The 9,160-nt window shown below is 44.7% G+C and overlaps 1 long non-coding RNA gene across 1 annotated transcript; it reads right to left on the bottom strand.

The window, feature by feature from the left end:
• On the bottom strand, window positions 1-8,791 carry LOC308575531. The gene is made up of 3 exons (XR_014002862.1): window positions 8,689-8,791; window positions 5,644-5,909; window positions 1-323 (listed from the first exon to the last, which is right to left on the bottom strand). It is a non-coding gene; the product is annotated as an uncharacterized lncRNA (long non-coding RNA).
• Window positions 8,792-9,160: the final 369 nt, after the last annotated feature.

Genomic DNA, 9,160 nt, shown 5'->3' with positions numbered 1-9,160 from the left:
CCTAATGAGAAGCAGAGGAGAATCATTTTGTACAGCAGAAGTTATATACATATTCAGTGCCCCAACTTATTCCTTCTAACATGGAAGTGTTTGCCATATGAACATTCTTTAGAATTGAAAGCTTCAAGGTTTGCAAAAAGAAGAAGAATGCAGAGGGCAAGGAGGAGGAAGAGACCAGAGCAACCTTGCTAGAGACAAGCAAAATGCAGTTCATATTGGTGCTTGTGAATGTGTATGGAATTTCATACGGCAGGTCGTTGTGGCTCTTAATTTATCCAAAGAGATGTTTGCTTCATGGATGCACCAGAATCCTAGTAACAGAACTGTAAGAAAGAAGGAGGAGAAAATAGTTTAGCAGAAAGAAAACACTGCAGATCTTTAAAAAAACAAAACTGCACATTGAGATCAAATGCATATGCCTCACAGTGACCCTTTCGAGAAGGCAAAGCTGTAGTAGGACTAGTCTTCCTTTCTTGTTTTAGTTAATCTTACTTCTCTCATGGGACATGGGTGGCGTTGTGGGTTAAACCACAGAGCCTAGGACTTGCCGATCAGGAGGTCGGCGGTTCGAATCCCTGCTCCTGCCAACCTAGCAGTTCGAAAGCACGCCAAAGTGCAAGTAGATAAATAGGAAGGTAAACAGCGTTTCTGTGCGCTGCTCTGGTTCGCCAGAAGCAGCTTAGTAATGCTGGTCACATGACCTGGAAGCTGTACGCCGGCTCCCTCGGCCAAGAAAGCGAGATGAGCGCTGCAACCCCAGAGTCGGCCACGACTGGACCTAATGGTCAGGGGTCCCTTTACCTTTACTTTTCTCATAGCATTTTAGGTTCCTTCTAAGAAGGTTCACTTAACATGGAATTTACCACCTCAGGATGCAACATGACCATTTCAATGCCTGTAAAAGGCAGCAGGTTAACAAAAGGGCACCTCCAGTTGACCTGTTTAGCAAGCGTTCATCCCAATTTGCTTGCACAAAGCTTATGCAGAGGTTAGATTATATCCAGTCTTTACTGAGCACTTGCTCCAATTTCTCTGTGGGAAGAATAAAGGGCAACAAGTATTCTTCCTGCATCTGTCCTTATTTGCTTGCACGGTGGTCAGACATCTTCTCATTAATCATTTATTCTTCCTACACTTTCCAGTACATTTCACTGTCACTTTCCTAACCACAAAACATCCATTTCTTTCCTTCTTTTTAAGCGGGATTGTAGAGCTAGGACGACTAAGTGCTTTAATTACACAAACCTAACTTTCTCAATGTCTGCTTGAATTCCTTCTACACAATGCCGACAGTTTAGAGGCAGCCAAATTTGTGGCATCTAAATGGAACTTCCATGTACAAGTGAAATGTACCTGTGAACAGCTGCTGCTGAGGCAAATGCCATGGAGGGCGGGGGAAGGCTGTTGCTTTCACAGTAGGAAATAGGAGATCGTAGAAAAGGAGGAGGTCCCACAAGTATGGTTATGGAAACTCCCAGTTTTAAAACAATACATCCAAATAAAAGACGTGTCCATCTTCCTAGCTGACCTACAGGTCACAGCACATAGCTGTCATAGATTCATATATTTGTAGAGTTGGAAGGGACCTGAGGATCATCTAGTCCAACCCCCTGTGCAGCTGTCCCATACGGGGACTGAACCTGCAGCCTCCTTGGCATTTTCAGCACTATGCTCGTCTAACCGACTGAGCTATCCAGTCATGATCCTCCCAGTTGCTTGTTTCAGTATTATTAATCATTTGCAGCTTGGCCTTTTGATGCTACTTCATAAAGAATAGCCAAGTCAATTACAATTCATCCCAACCTCTCACCCCTTTCAATAATTTGACACACAACATCCAGTTCTATGGGAGATAACTTACACATCTTCTCATTATCTGCCATTTTGCAAAAAAGGTACAAAGCCCCATATTTATTCCACAAGACAGATAAGGAAGCTCATTTATTTTATTTTATTTTTTAAAAATGGATTTTAACAACGTTCCAATCTGCGTTAATTGGTTTTGCAACAGATCGGCACCGTCATTAGCACTCATTAATCTGCTCGTTCACAGCTATCTCGAAGCCCAACGGAATGTTGTTTCCCATATTAACCAGGAGGTCAGATGAGATTAATGCAGGGTTACCTGTAATTAGTAAACATTTATTCAGATTGTAAAAGGTAAAAGCTTGACAACCCTCCCCCCTCCCCAGGCACTCTATGTACTAATTGGTCGTTTTATGATTACTTTGAAGAAACACTTGGATGGAAACAGAAGCCAAATTAAAATAAGACATATGAATACAGCATTTAAATGCCGTTAAGGTCAAATACTGATTTACCTGCCTTAGCTCATGCAGATTTATTTATTTTTAAAGATCCTGCCAGTTTAGTAGAGCAGCAAAAGTGAAACCAGATGATAATTATGTAGCAGGAAAATTCTTTAGAAGGACAGTTGGAGAAACTTGACATTTCCAGACAAAGATCAATACAGCGATTACTCGACAGTTGCAGAGCAATTTAAAATGGAGAAAAGTCAAAGTGCTTGTTTACAGCAGCAAAAGAAGTGTATGAAGGCATCTGAGAAATGATAAGATCTGAAGGGAATGGATGACCAGAAATAAAAGAATAGAGTCCTGTCTTAAAAAGTACAAATTTCCAATAGAAACTTGTAGATGGGTTCAGATTAGCTAAGACAGGGGTGGGGAATCTGCAGCCATAGACCCTTGGCTATGCCCACTAAGCCTCCCCATTGGATCTCACAAGGCCATTTTGCCCAAGCTACGCCCACCTGTGGGGCAGGTAATGGTGCAGCTGGACCAGAAGTGGGGAAGCAAAGCCCCATGAAGTTTGTGTGTGTGTGTGTGTGTGTGTGTAAGCACGCAGTGATCAACCAAGGCTTGCAAAGCACTCTGTCATGGTAACAAATGTAATGAATTGATTTGACAATTGTTTCAGGTCGCATCCACACCATACATTTAAAAGCACATGGCTTCCTTCCTACTCCAAGAATCCTGGGAACTGTCATTTACCCCTCACAAAGCTACAATTCCCAGCACCCTTAAACTACAGTTCTTATTCTTCGAGGGGTAAGCTACAGCACTTACAATTCTTGAAGGAAAGAATGTGTTTTAAAGGTACAGCACATACACAACCTCAGGGGACGTAAAAACATACCTCCGGCATTTCAGAGGGGGAAAGGGTTGTTTTCTCTGGAGCCTCAGCTTCGCCTCTATTCTACACTGCTGAGGACAGGAGGGGGGTCCCCCCCCAGCTTGTTTTCATTTAGCTTTGCAGCAGTCTGTTCAACACAGATTTAAAAGCCAGAACTGTTTGTTCTTTTGGGTTAAATATATATTAGAAAAACAACAGCGCACAGTTGTCTGACAGTATGTCACCAACAGTTCAAAACATACTTTGGCTCTTGCAATGTGGGAGATGCAGGCTGCGGATAAAGGGACACATTCATTTCTCCTCAAGAGTTGGCTTCTAAGGGAGGAAATGGACCCAAAGCGGATGAGAATGGGAGTAGTTTTATTTACTTACTTACTGAATTGCTCCATTGATATCCCACCTTTCCTGCAAGGAGCTAAAGGTGGCCTGCTCTCCATATTTCCCTCACAACAACCCCACGAGGTAGGCTAGGCTGAGAGACAGATGCTGTCCCAACATTACCCAGTGAGCATCAAGGTTGAGTGGGTCTCCCAAATCCTAGTCCAACAGCCTAACAGGGGAACTTTTTCAAACCAAGGAGCCATGTCTAGGGCTGTGCAATAAATCGTCATACAGTCAAACCTCGGTTCCCGAATGCCTCCGTTATAGTACGTTTCGGCTCCCAAACGCCAAAAACCCGGAAGTAAATGCTCCGGTTTTCGAACGTTTCTTGGAACCCGAACGTCCAATGCGGCTTCCGCTTGAGTGCAAGAAGCTCTTCCAACCAGTCAGAAGCTGCGCCTTGGTTGTTGAATGTTTCAAAAGTCGAACGATCTTCCGGATCGGATTACAACCGAGGTTTGGCTGTACTGTTGAATACCTTTATTACCGGTATTGAAATAACATCGTGGTAAGTGTTTCAAAAAGGCAGTATACCTGTAAACAAAAGGTGGACACTTAACAGCTTCCCAGGGGTAAGCTCAGCTGAACCCATACTTTAGTTACTTTGCAGATACAGTGGTACCTCGGGTTAAGTATTTAATTTGTTCTGGAGGTCGGTTCTTAACCTGAAACTGTTCTTAACCTGAAGCACCACTTTATCTAATGGGGCCTCCTCCTCCTGCTGCTGCTGCTGCTGCACGATTTCTGTTCTCATCCTGAAGCAAAGTTCTTGACCTGAGGTAATATTTCTGGGTTAGCGGCATATGTAACCTGAAGCACATGTAACCTGAGGTACCACTGTAATTTGCAGGCACTGTGTCTCCAGCTTTATTTGCTCTTTGCCTCCTCCCTCCTAAGAAATGAAGATAAGCCCTCACACAAACCAGCAAACTCTTTCAGTTTCATTGGTATCTTCCCACTTAGAGCTCAGCTATTTATGCAGAGTCTGCTAACAATCCAGGAGGGACCCCTCATGACTGGACTTTTCTTTTTTCTATTAGGAAAAAAAGAGGCAGAATAGTTATTATTTTTGTTTTCTGGTGGTGTTTATGTTGTTGTTTTCCCCTAAATAGCTTTCCTCCATATCAAAAAGGAAGGTTTTTTTATTTAAAGGAGACTGCCTTTTTGCTTGCCCTTCCTCCCTTTGATAAAAAAGGAGATTGGTGGGAGGAAGGCTTTTTTGGGGGGACAGAATGGAGGGGAGAAGGTTTAGCTGGCAGCCTTATGCTGAAATGGGAGGTTGGGTACCATGTGAGAATGATGGGGAGGGTGTTTGTCGGTAAGCAGTGCAAGCAGATGCGTGTCTACTCACAAGCAAGCCCTACTGAATTCAGTGAATCCCAGGAAAGCAGAAGTAAGTTTAGTTGAGCTCACTGGGGCTCCACTTAGACCCCTGAGTCAGGAAGCAGATGCAACTTGACTAGTAAATCACTTAGCCTGATAGTTTATTCCCCTTTCTTCCTTCCCCCTCCCCTTTTTATGAAGATTACCTGCTCTGGGATCCCACAGCTAATTCTCCCCTGGTCTCCTCACTGGCCCAAATAGGACTAATTTAGCCAGCTAGCCCTGGTGATCATCTAATGTTTATTGGATGGATTTCCCCCCTAAATTGATTTTTGAACTCTGAATTTATTGTTATGCACGTTTTATACTGTATTTTATGCTGTTTTTTGTTGCATCAATTAAGTGTTTTAAATTTGTTGTTAGCCACCCGGAGCCCGGTTTTCTGAACCAGGAAGGGCGGTGTATAAATAAAAAATTATTATTACTATTAAACTACTCTTAAATTAGTTGAAAATATATTAAATATGAACGTTTATTGAATATTTTTATGGTAGCAACAACCCACCTGAGATGGCCTCACGACCTAGCTATGGGTTGAAGACCCGTGGTCTCTACTGATTGGCAGGCAGGGCATCAAATAGCGAGTCTTCCGCAGCTCCACCTGGAGATGCTGGGGACTGATCCTGCTACCCGGGACCTTCTGCATGCAAAGCAGATGCCCTGCCCCTGAGCTATGGCCCTTTGCCCTTACCCATACTTGGGAGGCTGGGAGAAGGGAAGACTTACCAAAGGGGAAGACTCAGCCATGGCAGGCCTACAAGGGCTTCTTCAGTCGGAAGGAGTCTACTTTGGACGAGATGGGCCTGCCCTTATAGAAGCCAATGCGTTCACGTCTCTTGGGCAGGGTGTGGTACAATCCCAACCTCTCTTCTATACTCCTCTTCTCCTGCTGGCTCTTCAGAGGGGTCTGGACCGCTCTGGGACCTTCTGGGATTTCTTGAACGGAAGCCTTCGTGTCATCAGGTGTGGCGTTGGCTTCCAACATGGTGTCCCTGGGAGGAAAAGGAGCATAGTGGAAGGAAGCAAAAAAACAGCCAACCCAGAAGTGAGATTTAACCCTCAGGCTGAAAAAGGTTGTCCAGCCATGTTTTAGCCACTTGCCTCCATAGGCGCCGACTCCATGGGGCTTGAGGGGGCTCGAGCCCCCTCAAAAAAATTTTTGGGGGGGCTCAGCCCCCCCAATAATCTCGGGCGCCCTTCCAGCAGAGCGCCGGGGCGGGGGCTCCTGCCTCGCTGCTTCGCAGCACCACCGCCACTGCCAAGGCACTGCCGGGGGGAATTTCCTTCCTCCTGGCGGTTTCAGCCCCCGCGAGAACAGGGGAATCCCGACTGGCCACACCTCCCAGCCAGCCAATCGGCTGGCTGGGGGGCGTGGCTTGCCCTATTTAGGGCCGGAGCCACTTTATTTGCATATTCATGAGCTTATTTATTATTCATGAGCTTTCCCGGGGCCCCCCAATATTTTTTATAAGTCCGCGTCCCTGCTTGCCTCCCCTGTAATTGGAGCATGAAACTGAAATGCTATATGCAAATCATGGGAGGGGGGGAGGAAGTTGCCAACACAGAGCATTGCTTGGACCAAGGAAATAGGACTTGCCTGTGATATAGCACCCTGTATTCCAAGATGTTGCTGGACTACAACTCCCATCATCCCTGACTGGCTAAAAATAGCTAGGGAAGATGGCATTTGTAGTCCAACATTTGGGGACCCAAGAACACCAATATAACTAATGCAACAGGAGTTAGCCAAACCATGACACTACGGCCATCAGCAGGAGAGTAACTTATCATATTGATCTATGTGCCAAGGGTCTGTCACCGCTCCCTGTTGCTTGCAAAAGATGGGAAGGAGGGAAAGCTGGGCTTTCTGAAACTTTTCACAAAACTTACTATACCAGGCAAAAAAGTGAACCATCGGTGGAGCTACCATCTTGCTATATAAGAGCTAGTTAGTTTTCCTGTGAGGAGGCTCCTGAGGCATCCTCAATTCACATGAAAAACTCAAGAACATTTCTGCCTCAAGAAGAGCTCTGCTGGATCAGGCCAAATGCCCACATAGTCATAGAACTGTAGAGTTGGAAGGGACCCCAAGGGTCATCTAGTCCAACCCCCTGCAAGGCGAGAATCTTTCCAGCCTCTTGTTCTCATTATGGACAACCAAATGATTGTGGGAATCCCACAAGCTGGACCTGAGTGCAACCACAATCTTTCCACTATAATATACTGCTGCTAAGAGGCTAGATCAGGGGTCAGCAAACTTTTTCAGCAGGGGGCCGGTCCACTGTCCCTCAGACCTTGTTGGGGGCCGGACTATATTTGGGGGGGGGGGGGAATGAACGAATTCCAATGCCCCACAGATCACCCAGAGAGGCATTTTAAATAAAAGTACACATTCTACTCATGTGAAAACACCAGGCAGGTCCCACAAATAACCCAGAGATGCATTTTAAATGAAAGGACACATTCTACTCATGTAAAAACACGCTGATTCCCAGACTGTTCGCGAGCTGGATTTAGAAGGCGATTGGGCTGGATCCGGCCCCCAGGCCTTAGTTTGCCTACCCATGGGCTAGAATAGATTCCCAGGATATGGTCCTAAAAACACATGATCAGTCTAGCAAGCTTGCTAATGCAAAGTTCGTCTTTGTCCTGATACCACCAGGATGGAAGACTGGAAGCCCCACATACACCGTCTTGAGCTACATCTTGGGCAGAAGGCAAAATATAAAATGTAATGAATCATAACCAAGCAAAGCTAGATGTCTCTTTAACCAGAGAATGACCTAGAACCACACAACTGCGCCACCTACTGCCAATGAGGGGCAACACACTTTCAATGCATTTTAATTGATCCCAGTATGACGGGAACTCGAAACTCGTTTTGAATTAAAAAGCAACTGCTGCTAAAAAGCTTGCAGGGCACAGTCTCCCCCCCCCCTTTTTTCCCGCCAAACTTTAAAACTTCCAAATAAAAGAGCGTGCTCTAAACAATCATTAGATTCAGAACAGCAGAAGGAAAGTAACATGCCATCATAAAAAACACCCTATCCTGTTTTTGAAAACTAAAAAAAAAACAGGGAGTGGGAGCTGATTCGTTTCTTGATGAGTAGCTATGTCGGTCTATTACAAGACACTCAAAAGTTTCGTTGCACCTTAGAAATTAACAATTTACTTACATATATTTATCATCTTTCAATATTTTCCCAAAGCAGAATACAATACAGTAGTACCTCGGATTACATACGCTTCAGGTTACATACGTTTCAGGTTACAGACTCCGCTAACCCAGAAATAGTGCTTCAGGTTAAGAACTTTGCTTCAGGATGAGAACAGAAATCGTGCTCCGGCAGCGCGGCAGCAGCGGGAGGCCCCATTAGTTAAACTTCAGGTTAAGAACAGTTTCAGGTTAAGTACGGACCTCCAGAACGAATTAAGTACTTTACCCGAGGTACCACTGTACTGGAGGAGAAAATAAGCCTGGGGAAAATCAGCTAAAACCATGTACAACCTTAACAATATACTATACTGTATAATAATTGTAAGAAACCATAAGAAGCAAGTAATTACTAAGCAAGAAACCATAAAACCATAATATCTATTTCAGCAAACCAACCAAGTCATGAGAGGAAGGCTGCAATGCTAACCCTATTTACCTGGGAATAAACCCCTACTGCAAATCAGTAAAACTTAGCTTCTGACCCAGACAAGTTAGCATTGTAACTTATATTAGATATGCACACATCTCTAAAGTGTTGAACACAAACTACCTACATAAAAATGTCTTTAGAAACTGCACTGCTTGAATGAAGTTGCAAGGAACACCCAACAACACTTGTATAAAGAGCATTTAGGTTGAACGCCCCCCCTGCTTCCCGCCCCCTTACTAACTGGCCAGCCAGTCAGATCCAGTCCTGCTTTCCTACAAATTGGAACGAAGTCAGGCAGTTTTTTCATTCGCCTGCTTGATTCCTGCCTTTCTCCACGTGGCTATGGATGCCTCTTGGCAAGAGCTGGGGGATTAAATGATTTGTTGAGCCATTAAAAGGCCAGGATGGAGCAGCTGTAGTAGCTCTTTTAAAGAGATTGTGGATTGAATCCTATGCTGGCCGTACTCAGAGTAAGGTTACCAGACATCCCCGTATTCCGGAGACAGTCCCTGGATTTACAAATCAGCCCCCATACAAAATCCATTGAAGTTGAAAAGTGTCCCCAGATTCATTGAAAAAAATCTGGTAACCTTCAC

The sequence above is a fragment of the Podarcis bocagei genome (genome assembly GCF_964188305.1).
Source record: "Podarcis bocagei genome assembly, chromosome: 16".
Classification (NCBI taxonomy): Eukaryota; Metazoa; Chordata; class Lepidosauria; order Squamata; family Lacertidae; genus Podarcis; species Podarcis bocagei.
Note: the sequence above shows the minus strand (reverse complement) of the source record. Positions and strands in the feature narration are given on the sequence as shown.